Source organism: Tachyglossus aculeatus, chromosome 14 (genome assembly GCF_015852505.1).
Source record: "Tachyglossus aculeatus isolate mTacAcu1 chromosome 14, mTacAcu1.pri, whole genome shotgun sequence".
In the NCBI taxonomy this organism is placed as follows: domain Eukaryota; kingdom Metazoa; phylum Chordata; class Mammalia; order Monotremata; family Tachyglossidae; genus Tachyglossus; species Tachyglossus aculeatus.
In genome coordinates, this window is record NC_052079.1 from 46,739,838 (window position 1) to 46,752,980 (window position 13,143).

The 13,143-nt window shown below is 43.8% G+C and overlaps 1 protein-coding gene across 2 annotated transcripts in view; it reads right to left on the bottom strand.

The window, feature by feature from the left end:
- LARGE1 (LARGE xylosyl- and glucuronyltransferase 1) overlaps window positions 1–13,143 on the bottom strand; it is a 365,768-nt gene that overhangs the window by 324,992 nt on the left and 27,633 nt on the right. The window lies entirely within an intron of this gene.

The following is a 13,143-nucleotide window of genomic DNA, read 5'->3' on the forward strand; positions in this document are numbered from 1 at the left end:
AGTAATGGCAATACTGAGGTGAGTCTGGGTTCCTCATAATAATAATAATGATGGTATTTGTTAAGCGCATACTATGTGCCAAACACTGTTCTAAGCAATGGGAGGGGATACAAGGTAATCAGGTTGTCCCACATGGGGCTCACAGTCTTTATCCCCATTTTACAGATGGGGGAACTGAGGCCCAGAGAAGTTAAGTGACTTGCCCAAAGTCACACAGTTGACAAGTGGCAGAGGCGGAATTAGAACCCATGACCTCTGACTCCCAAGCCCGGGCTCTTTCCACTGAGCCACGCTGCTTCTCTATCTGGCTCCCGATAGGGTCACAGCAATCCCACCACCCCCATAAGCCACTCTCTGATTGAGACTGTGAGCCCCATGTGCGATGGGACTGTGTCCATCCCAATTTGCTTGTAGCTCCCCCGGAGCTTAGTACAGTCCCTGGCACATAGTAAGTGCTCAACAAATACCATAAGCATTATTATATGTCTTTAGTTGCTGTGCTACCACTCCCTGCATCCCCAGCTCAGCACCTCGCACACGCTAAAACAGCGGCAGTGATTTCACAGAACCACAGATCGTGGTGTTCCCACTTTAACTATTGGCTAAAGAAAAAATAAATTCACCCCAGGGATTCGGGGCTTGGAACCATAGATAATAATAATTCATTCATTCATTCAATCGTATTTATTGAGTGCTTACTGTGTGCAGAGCACTGTACTAAGCGCTTGGGAAGTACAAGTTGGCAACATATAGAGATGGTCCATAATAATAATAATAATAATAATAATAATGGCATTTGTTAAGCGCTTACTATGTGCAGAGCACTGTTCTAAACACTGGGGAGGATACAAGGTGATCAGGTTGTCCCAAGTGGGGCTCACAGTATTAATCCCCATTTTACAGATGAGGGAACTGAGGCCCAGAGAAGTTAAGTGACTTGCCCAAAGTCACAGAGCTGACAAGTGGCGGAGTCAGGATTAGAACCCAAGACCTCTGACTACCAAGCCCGGGTTCTTTCTACTGAGCCATACTGCTTCTAGATGACAGAGGTGGGAGAGATGCTTGATTGGGTCCCTTCCAATAAATTCCCATTCTTTCTCATATTATCATCCCCAAAGGAAGAATTTAACACTCTAATTTTCCTCTAAGTGTCAGCAACCTAGTGCAGGTGCCTACACCTCCAATAAAATATTATGGGAGGGACCCAGGAAAGTTTTCATTCATTTCTCATTTGCAGTCGGTTTAATATCAGGTGGTGGAAAGGAGGTCCATGCAGTCAAAATCCTTGTAGCAGATGGTATATCTTTAAAGGTTACCAAGGTGGGAAAAAAAGTCAGTAAGCAGAGAGACTGCTTCTTCAGTAAAATGGGAATAATAATGCTGACCTTTGTTGGGAGAAATAACGAATGACTGTAAATACAGCAGAGCAAATGAAAGTTATACAAATACTAAATAATAAAATGCACTTAATTATATTAGGGCACCTTTTATATTAAACCCATTACAGTGGAATACGACAGGTGCATGCACACATCCACCCCCACCCCCCGCCACTTGGCTTATATAATTAAAGTAAAAATTTTAATTTTCATTAAAGACCATTTTGTCCTTGTTTCTCATGATTAGCTTGAACTTTAAATGCACGAAATTAGGAGAATTTCAATACAGCAATTGAGCATCTGCTTAATTGATCATTCGTAATCCTACTTCTTCTCATTCGTCATCCCAAGCCTTCTTTTCAAGGCTGAAGAAGCAAGCCAACAGAAATGCAGACATTAAGAAAACTCTCAGCTTGTCACTTTTTTTTTTTTTACTCAACTGCAGGAACAAGACTAGTTGCTTTGCAGCAGCAGGTAAGGTCTATGAATATGGAAAGTATATTCTCCATGGGCAACATCAATCAATGGTATTTATTGAGTGTTTACTGTGTACGGAGCACTGTACTAAGCACTTGGGAGAGTACAACTGCAACAGAGTTACATTAATCCCAGCTCCATCAGTTGTCTTCTGTGTGACCTTGAGCAAGTCACTTCATTTCTCTGTGCCTCACTTTCCTCATCTGTAAAATTCATTCATTCATTCAATCATATTTATTGAGCACTTATTCTGTGCAGAACACTGTATAAGCACTTGGGAAGTAAAATGGTGATTAAGGCTGTGTGGCCCATGTGGGATAGTAACTGTGTCCAGCCTGATTTGTATCTACCCCGGCACTTACCATAGTACATGAAATATAGTAAACACTTAAATATTTAAAAGAAAAAAAAGTTAGTAGATACTTTCCTTGCCCACAGGGAGCTGATAGTCTATAAAGAAAGTTACGGTCTACAAATATCTTGACGTGAGACTTGATAGTGAAAGACTTAATCCTAGTTTCCAGTGTATCACCTACACTGTGACCTTGGAGGTGTGATTTCTGAGCAGCCCTATTTAAGTATCTACTGGTCATCCCACATGATTAGTGGGACTAAAAATGGCCTATATATCAAATCAATCAATGGTATTTATTGCATGCTTCCTATGTGCAGATCACTGTACTAACTGCTTGGGAGAATACAATTTAAAAGAATTGGTAGTCATGATTCCTGCTCTCAAGGAGCTTACGTTCTACTGGGTCTTTATATGGTGGTGCAAAAATAAGCAGAAACTACCTACCACACAAAGATTAATGATCGCATCATGGATCACTGAGGTGCTGTGATGGTAAGAACAGCAAGAGTCCTTTCTCAGCTCTGGGAGTCAGAAGGAGCTGGCCTCTAATCCCAGCTCTGTTGACTGTCTGTTCTATGACTTTGGGTATGTCAGCCCCATCCTCCTGTCTCTCCCCACTTCAGTCTATACTTCACTCTGCTGCCACGATTATCTTTGTGCAGAAACGCTCTGGGCATGTTACTCCCCTCCTCAAAAATCTCCAGTGGCTGCCTGTCAACCTATGAATCAAGCAGAAACTCCTCACTCTCGGCTTCAAGGCTGTCCATCAGCTCGCCCCCCCCACCTCACCTCCCTTCTCCCCTTCTCCAGCCCAGCCTGCACCCTCCGCTCCTCTGCTGCCACTAACCTCCTCACTGTACCTCTTTCTCGCCTGCCCCGCCGTCGACCCCAGGCCCACGTCCTTCCCCTGGCCTGGAATGCCCTCCCTCCACACATCTGCCAAGCTAGCTCTCTTCCTCCCTTCAAAGCCCTACTGAGAGCTCACCTCCTCCAGGAGGCCTTCCCAGACTGAGTGCCCTTTTTCCTCTCCTCCTCCCCATCCCCCCCCACCCTCCCTCCTTCCCCTGCCCAAAGCACTTGTATATATTTGTACAGATTTATTATTCCATTTATTTCACTTGTACATACTTACTATTCTATTTATTTTGTGAACCATGTGCATATAGCTTTAAGTCTATTTGTTCAGCCAATTTTGACACCTGTCTAGATGTTTTGTTTTGTTGTCTGTCTCCCCCTTCTAGTCTGTGAGCCCGTTGTTGGGTAGGGACCATCTCTACCTGTTGCCAACTTGTACTCCCCAAGTGCTTAATACAGTGCTCTGCACACAGTAAACGCTCAATAAATATGATTGATTGAATGAATGAATGAACAACTTCTCTATGACTCAGTTAACTCAAATGTAAAATGGGGATTAAGACTGTGAGCCCCATGTGCGGCGTGGGCTGCGTCCAACCTGATTAGTTGTGTCTACCCCGTGCTTAGTACAGTGCCTGACACAGAGTAAGCTCTTAAATACCATAAAAAGGCACTGTCATTCCTTCATTCAATCGTATTTATTGAGAGCTTATTGTGTGCCAGGCACTGTACCAAGTGCTTGGGAGAGTACAACAACAAACAGTCACATCCCCTGCCCACAAAGAGCTTACAGTCTAGCACTGTCACTGCCAAATCAAAGTCAAGTCCATTGACTTAAGAGCCACATACACACAGACCCACTGCACGTAAAAGCCCACTAAAGTCACAAGTGTACATTCGCTACACTCTCTCCAAAATCTTAAAATCCAGACCTAATCCGAGACCTTTTTTTCAATAACTTCAGCTCTTCCCTCCCCAAACCCATTTTACTAGCTTGCGAAGAAAAAAAGTAAAAAAAGCTGCAGGACGCTCTGGTTGGAGATTTAGCTTTTATTTCCCCTGCCCACTCTCTGGAAGAGGCAGTAATGAGCAGGGAAGTGAACCAAAGGCAGAATGCCAGAGTGGGAGAGAGAACGAAGAGCGGCAGGGCCTGGATAATTTACAAACTGGATAATCGGCCCTAACAACTGAGAGATGACTGAAGTGCTCCCTGCTTGCCAGGGTTTTGCTGATCTTACTGAAAAATCCCACCATATTATTTATTGGGCACCAATCCACTCCTCAAAAATGTTCTTTTGAAAGAGGTTAACTATTTGGCTGGGGCAGCAAAAGCGGCAATAGGAAAGAAGTCCAGATCTTGCACACAGCATTGCAGAGTCCCTTAAATAAGGCAATGGAGAAAAACCAGCCAGGAAGTTATGCCCTGGCTCCCTGACTCCCTTTTTGCCACCACCACGACCACCACCATTCCAGCTTCCTCATCTGCCACCCCATCACGTCACCCCTCCAAATTCTAATAGGCCCTTTCACCCACACCCAGCAACTGAAACCCACTCTCTAAACCCCAAGGTCTGTCCTCTTGTGAAAGCCGAATACAGACTGACCCTCCCCTAATTCCTCCTTCCAGCTCAAGTCCATTAGTCCCTTTTCCTTTACCCAATTTTTCTCCCGATCCGACAGATCCAAACACAGGGAGCGGTCTCAAGTCATGGCGCTAGGGGACACACGCGCTTTTCACATCCATTCAGTTTCTCAAGGGCAGGGATCGTGCCTACCAACGGCATTGTTTCCAAGTGCTTAATACAGCGTTCTGCATGCAGTAAGCACTCAAATACCACTGTTTGATTACTTATTCAGTTCACAGTACCTAATGAGCACTCCAAGATCCTGCAACCCAATGTGGGAGGCAAAAGAAAACAATATACAACCATTCAACATAGACATAACTTTGCATTCCACTTGGCCATTCTGCAACCCCCTACAATACTGTGAACAAGAGTTCTTATCTCATCTCTGTTTTACCTGTGAAAGAAATGGAGGTAATATATTACTATGTCCTACCTACAGGAAACATTTGCAAACTAAAAACTCTCCCTCAACTACATATATGCCTTTGAATTCCACCGACTGGTTAAATTCAAATCAGCATCCTTGGGCTCTTGCTCCTCCTGGTAGCCCCACGGTTTTGACTGGGTTGTTTCCACCCTCAGGTCACAACAGCATTGCCTCAGGGAAGCACTGTGGCCTAGTGGAAAGAGCTCGGGCTGTGGAGTCAGAAGACGTATTTATTGAGCGCTTACTGTGTGCAGAGTACTGTACTAAGCGCTTAACTGCCAACTGCTTGCTGTGTGACCTCGGACAAGTCACTTCACTTCTCTGTCCCTCAGTTTCTTCAATGTAAAATGGGGATTTGATCGCTGTTTTCTCTCCTATTTAGCCTGTGAGCCCCACTGCGTCCTATTTGACCTGTACCTATCCTGATGCTTACAAAAGCGTCTGACACATAGTAAGCGCTTAACAAATACCATTTAAAAAAATGACAGCGCACACACCGGCTGCATTCTGAATGCCACGTGGACCAAAGTGAACGTGATGGAAATTGTGCCAGGCACACTTGGAGCACAGGAAGGGTCTGAAAAACATCTGCTTGCGACATCTCCCTCCCAGCCTTGCTCAAGGATAGTCACTGGCTCTTTGGCAAGCCTTCCAAGCATGATGGCCTTTTTGGAACTGCCACCTAGAACAATTGTGGAAAAAAATAAAGTCTACCCGGATAAGTATCATGATAGGGTGACTGGACACATTATAAGCAACCCCATGCATGGGGCTAGAGCTGCTTTTCAGAGATCGCTCTCAAAAACCCTTTGGGCCTGCAAAATCATTTTCCGCCCATAACGTGCATTAACCTAACTCAATGGCAAGCCCTGCTTCTTAACTAGCCTCTCACATCTTCTTCAGCTTCAAGGACACAGGCAACAGTCTGCAGAAAGAACACCGACCTCCTTTTCTCCACTCTAAAGGAGGAAAGTAAGGCGCTGTAGGAAATGATTAAATCATTCTGGTCTTTGACTACCCAAACAGCTGGGCCCTAGGAAAGTTACTATCATCAACCATGATATTTATTGAGCACTTACTGGATGAAGAACACTGTACTAAGCACTTGGGAGACTACAATACTATATCTGCAATTTATTATATCTGTAATTTATTTATTATATCCGTAATTTATTTATTATATCCGTAATTTATCTGTATTAATGTCTGTCTCCCCTCTAGACTGTAAGCTCATTGTGGGCCGGGAATGTGTCTGTTTATTGTTATACTGTACTCCCCTACGTGCTTTCTACAGTGTTCTCTACACAGTTAAGTGCTCAATAAATAGGATTGAATTAATGAATGAATACCGCAGAGTTGGCAGACACGTTCCCTGCCCACTGTGAGATTCTGGTCCAGAGGACAAGCTTACTGGGAGCTTTTCAGACCCAAATTGAGCTGCAAGAAATTGCTGAGGCCTGGGAAAAAAAACATCCATCCAGATCCATCTCAGATGCTGCACAGGGATCTTCAGAGATGCGAAATGTGTCACACTTGTTTGGCTGTGTAGCCAATTCACACCTTGCTGAGGACCACTAAATCCGGCAACTAAAAACTGGGAGTGGAAGGATCAGGAAAAGAGTGAAGGGATGCATGAAACAATCCAAGCCAGGACTGCTTTTCCCCACCTCGGCAGCCAAGGAGGTAAAAATAAATATTTTTTTTTGTTTACAGTGGCATTTGTTAAGTGACTATAGGCCAGGCACTGTACTAAACGCTGGGCAGATACAAGATAATCAGTCCCTATCTCACCTGGGGCTCAGAGTTGCTCAATGGAAAGAGCATGGGCTTGGGAGTCAAAGGTCATGGGTTCTAATCCCAACTCCACCAATTGTCAGCTGTGTGACTGGGCAAGTCACTTAACTGCTCTGTGCCTCAGTTACCTCATCTGTAAAATGAGGATTAAGACTGTGAGCCCCACGTGGGACAATCCGATCACCTTGTATCCCCCCAGCCCTTAGAACAGTGCTTTACACATAGAAAGCGCTTAAGTACCATCGTCATTATTATTACTACTGTTATTATTATTAATCCCCATTGTATATACCTGGTAACTGAGACACAGAGAAGTGACTTGCCCAAGGTCACACAGCAGACAAGTGACAGTCGGAATTAGAACCCAGATCCTCTGACTTTCTACTAGGCCACCCTTTTTGTCTACAAAAGCTTGTGTTACATTTTCCTGTCCTGTGTACTTTAGCTTCTAGCTTCAGAGATGGAATTTCAAAAAATGTTCTTGCCTCAGCAGAGTTGGTGATCTTTGATTACAGAATGAATCAATATTCACACAGAGAAACACACATCCCCCCACCCAGTTCAAAAAAAAAAAAAAAAAAGGAAAGTTGATATTTGGCACACGTGGGGTGAGAGGGGAGATGAAAAGAAGGTCAAGAGGTGACTTTCAATCCAAATTACAATAGTTAATTTCCATTTAGCCACCTAACTGCAACCTAGAGATTTACCAGAAGCACATTAAATTCTGTGAACTTACGAAATGATGCATTATTGAAGTCACAGCGGGGGATCTGGCTCAGTTTAGAAGACATAAAAGACCAACTCTAGGACAAGTGTCGTTTCCCATTACAAGGTTACTGCTAAAAAAAGACATTTTAATTGAGTAAGATGATGTACATTCACAAAGGCAAAAGAAAACTGAACCCAGAAGAATCCTCCGACCCGCCTGCTTACTTCCAGAGACTCCACAAGGAGAAGACATTTCCTACGTGAAATAATATTCGTTAAATGCTGGGGCAGATACAAGAGAATCAGGTTGGATCCAGTCCCCGTCCCACCTGGGGCTCATTTTCCTAGATGATCACGCGAACCATCTTTGCCTTTTCAGTTCAGTTAAGTGAAACTATCCCCTCTCAGGGAGTTTCCAGTCCTCTACCAGTCTCGACTAGGGGAGAGAGAGTCAAGCAGAGGCCAACCCATTCCATTCCTAGCTTGGCCAGTGGCTAGTGAGTGGAAGGCAATCTGCTACAAGTCCAAACTCACCCATGCTGGGCAGCAGCGGCATGGAAGAGAGTCAAGGGAGGAGACTCAAATTGACTCAAATTGACTAAGAGAAGCAGCGTGGCTCAGTGGAAACAGCCCGAGCTTTGGAGTCAGAGGTCATGGGTTCAAATCCCAGCTCCGCCAATTGTCAGCTGGGTGACTTTGGGCAAGTGACTTCACTTCTCTGGGCCTCAGTTCCCTCATCTGTAAAATGGGGATTAAGACTGGGAGCCCCTCGTGGGACAACCTGATCACCTTGTAACCTCCCCAGCGCTTAGAACGGTGCTTTGCACATAGTAAACGCTTAATAAATAATATTTAAGCGCTTAGTACAGTGCTCTGCACATGGTAAGCGCTCAATAAATACGATTGATGACTGCATGGAAGGAGGCAATGGTAAACCACGTCCGTATTTTTACCAAGAGAAATCTATGGATACACTACCAGAACAATGGCAGATAGAGATGGAGCAGTCTGGGAGAGATGTGTCCATGCTGTCGCTATGGGTCAGAGACGCACAGCATTCCAGCACTTAGAACAGTGCTTTGCACATAGTAAGCACTTAAATACCATCATTATTATAATAATAATAATATATTGATAATAATAATTACCAATATGTTGCAATTATTATCAATATATTGATAATAACATAAAAATAGTAATATGTAATAATAATAATAATGATGGCATTTGTTAAGCACTTACTATGTGCAAAGCACTGTTCTAAGCGCTGGGAGGGGATACAATGTGATCAAGTTGTCCCACAGGGGGCTCACAGTCTTAATCCCCATTTTTACAGATGAGGGAACTGAGGCTCAGGGAAGTGAAGTGACTTGCCCAAGGTCACACTGCAGACTTGTGGAGGAGTCGGGATTCAAACCCATGACGTCTGACTCCAAAGCCCGAGCTCTTTCCACTGAGCCACGCTGCTTCTCTAATATAATAATATAATACATTATTATTGTAATATCTATATCTAGATAATATAATATAATATCTAGATAATATAATATCTATATTATCTATAATAGATTATATATTATCTAATATAATAATATTATATTATTATAAGACGAGCGATACCAGGGCTAACCATTCAGTCTCCCTCCTATCCTGGTGATTTCAAAGAACACTAAATAGGCTCACTGCCACTACTGATTTCTTCCTCTCCCAATCACTTGGTACAGTGCTCTGCACACAGTACACACTCAAATACTACAGATACTGCTGCTGCTAATGCTCCATTTTGTGCTCAATGAAATGGCCTTTTCACCCCGAATGAGAGTTGGCCAATCAACCAGTAATATTTATTGAGTCCTTACTGTGTGCACGGCACCGTACCCGTGCTTGGTTGAGTACGGTTGATATATATGATCCCAGTCGAAGAAGCTTAATTAATCAATCAATGGAATTTATTGTGTGTTTAGTCAATCACATTTACTGAACACTTACTGTGTTCAGAACACTGAATTAAGCACTTGGGAGAGTACAATTTGGTCGAGTAATAATAGGTTGAGTATGGTTGATAGATATGATCCCAGTCGAAGGAGCTTAATTAATCAATCAATGGAATTTATTGTGTGTTTAGTCAATCACATTTACTGAACACTTACTGTGTTCAGAACAGAGTTAAGCGCTTGGGAGAGTACAATTTGGTCGAGTAATAATAATAATGATGGCTTTTATTAAACGCTTACTATGTGCAAAGCACTGTTCTAAGCACTGGGGAGGTTACAAGGTGATCAGGTTGTCCCACAGGGGACTCCCAGTCTTAATCCCCATTTTACAGATGAGGTAACTGAAGCACAGAGAAGTTAAGTGACTTGCCCAAAGTCACAGAGCTGCCAATTGGCAGAGCCGGGATTTGAACCCATGACCTCTGACTCCAAAGCCTGTGCTCTTTCCACTGAGCCATGCTGCTTCTCAGGCGTGGTTTGATCCCTGCCTCAAGGAGCTTACTTAATCAGTGATATTTATTGAGTGTTTAGTCATTCAATCAATCATATTCATTGAGCATGTACTGTGTGCGGAGCACTATACTAAGTGCTTGGGAGAGTATAATTTGGTTGCGTACAGTTGGCAGATATTATCCCTGCCTTATGGACCTTAATCAATCGATGGTATCTATGAAGGAGCAGCGTGGTTTAGTGGAAAGAACAAGGGCTTGGGAGTCAGAGGACATGGGTTCTAATCCCGGCTCCACCGCTTGTTTGCTGTGTAACCTTGGGCAAGTCACTTTACTTCTCTGTGCCTCAGTTACCTCACCTATAAAATGGGGATTCAAAGTGTGAGCCCCACATGGGACAACCTGATTACCCTGTATCAACCCCCATGCTCAGAACAGTGCCTGGCACATAGTAAGCGCTTAACAAATACCATAATTATTATTATTAATATTTTTGAGTGTTTAGTCAGTCAATCGTATTTATTGAGTGCTTAAAGTGTGCAAGGCACTGTACTAAGTGCTTGAGAAAGTATAGTTGGTAGACACAATCCCTGCCCACAAGGAGCTTACAGTCTATGAGGAAGCGACAGACCAAAAAAAAAAATTCAGAGAGGGGAAAAATGGAGTATAAGGGATATGTAAGTAAGACTGTGAGCCCGTTGTTGGGTCTCCGTATGTTGCCGACTTGTACTTCCCAAGCGCTTAGTACAGTGCTCTGCACTCAGTAAGCGCTCAATAAATACGATTGAATGAATGAATGAAAATGCTGTGGGAGAGTACTTAAGCATCAAAGTGCTTAAGGGGTACTCAGCCAAATGACGCAGAGGGGAAAGTGGGTATGGAAAATGAGGGTTTAGACTGACAAGGGAGAATGCCAACCTCCACATTTAGTGTGGGACTCTGATCTCAGGAGCCCGATATTGGAGGACAATTTGAAACTCCACTGAAAGGAATCACCCGGCGCTAGCCAGTTTTCTGTAAAATCATAATACGAATTAGCCAAGTGGTCCCCTGGGCTGGGGCCTAGCATAGAAGAAACACCAATTTGCCCCTCGGGTCAGGCAGCTGCTTCTGCTGTTTCGGGGGAATGCTTGTGTGAACCACTTGGCAAGTGGTAGCTAGCCACTTACCATTCATTCAATACATTCAATTGTATTTATTGAGCGTTTACGGCGTGCAGGGCTCCATAATATGCAGCTGCCTTAAGGAGCTCATTCTTTAACGGCTGTTGTCTAAAACCCCTTCGGTTTCTTTTTCCCTAAATTCAAAATGGTAATTAATAATTATGGTATTTGTTAAGCACTTATTATGCGCCAGACACTGTACTGAGCACCAGGGTAGATATAAGATAATCGGGTTGGACACAGTCCCTGTCCCACTTAGGGCTCACAGCCTTAATCCCCATTTTCCAGATGAGGTGAGGCACAGAGAAGTAAAGTAACTTGCCCAGTGTCACAAAGTAAACAAATGGCAGAGAAGGGATTAGAATCCAGGTCCTTCTTACTCCCAGGCCCATGCTCTACCCACTAATAATAATAATGATGGCATTTATTAGGTGCTTACTATGTGCAAAGCACTGTTCTAAGTGCTGGAGAGGTTACAAGATGATCAGGTTGTCCCACGTGGGGCTCACAGTCTTAATCCCCATTTTACAGATGAGGTAACTGGGGCACAGAGAAGTCAAGTGACTTTGCCCAAAGTCACACTGCTGACAATTGGCAAAGCCAGATTTGAACCCATGACCTCTGACTCCAGAGCCCGTGCTCTCTTGCACTGAGCCGCGCTGCTTCTCTAATTAATAACTTTTGCTGGTTGCAACGCTTAGGTACCTTGAGTCAAAATCACCCAAGAATATACATAAAAATAAACAAACCTCCAAGCAGCCTGGCTCAGTGGAAAGAGCACGGACTTTGGAGTCAGAGGTCATGGGTTCAAATCCTGGCTCCCCCCAATTGTCAGCTGTGTGACTTTGGGCAAAGTCACTTAACTTCTCCGTGCCCCACTTACCTCATCTGTAAAATGGGGATTAAGACTGTGAGTCCCACGTGGGACAACCTGATCACCTTGTAACCGCCCCAGCGCTTAGAACCGTGCTTTGCACATAGTAAGCGCTTAATAAATGCCATCATTATGATTATGGCAGAAGGTGTGTTTGGGGACTGAGCCCGTTGTTGGGTAGGGACCGTCTCTATATGTTGCCAACTTGTACTTCCCAAGCGCTTAGTACAGTGCTCTGCACACAGTAAGCGCTCAATAAGTACGATTGAATGAATGAATGAATGGTGGGTGACAACAAGATTAACACTGCCAGCTTCCCCAGGGCTGGAAGACAGTAGCAATGGTGGCAGAGCACCGGCCAAGGCAGAGAGGCCCTTATCTTGTACCAGGCAACCTTGGCTATTGAAGGTGAAATCAGAGGTGAAATGCAGCGAGTGAGAATGACAATGAGCCCAGCTGAATCTATAAATGGCCAAAATTTGTCATTTTATTATGGAGTATAAGTAACTGCAAACACACTAAACAGGCTATTATCAAATCTCTTCGGTGACAAAGCTCGCTGTTGAAGGGGACAAATAAAAATAAGTGCATTAAGACCTATAAATCACAGGGACATGTCGTTTAGGGCCATTATCCCAGAGGATTACCGGCCTGTTTTCTTCCCTGCCTTTCAGCTATTGGATCCTAGTTTTCCCATCATTATTTTAATATTGCAGGCATTATTCTTAATGCCTATTGCTTCTCTGTAGTTCTGGGTAGCGAGGGCCTAATTTGTTTTATGATTTGCCTGGGAGGGTGCCTGTTTTACATTCATTTTTAAGGGGTAGGTTCAAAATTTCCTCAATAAGACCCCTGCTGTATAAAGAGCCCTCAGCCCCACCATTCTTTCAGATTCTACTAGGTACCCCAACGGGCATAAGGGCCTTTGAACACAAAGTCCAAATCCCAACCTAATCCAGATTCTACTTCGGAGCTTCTGTTTGGGTGGGGGAAAAATATGATGGAACTTGCTATGAAAATTTGGGGTGGGGGGAAGAGAG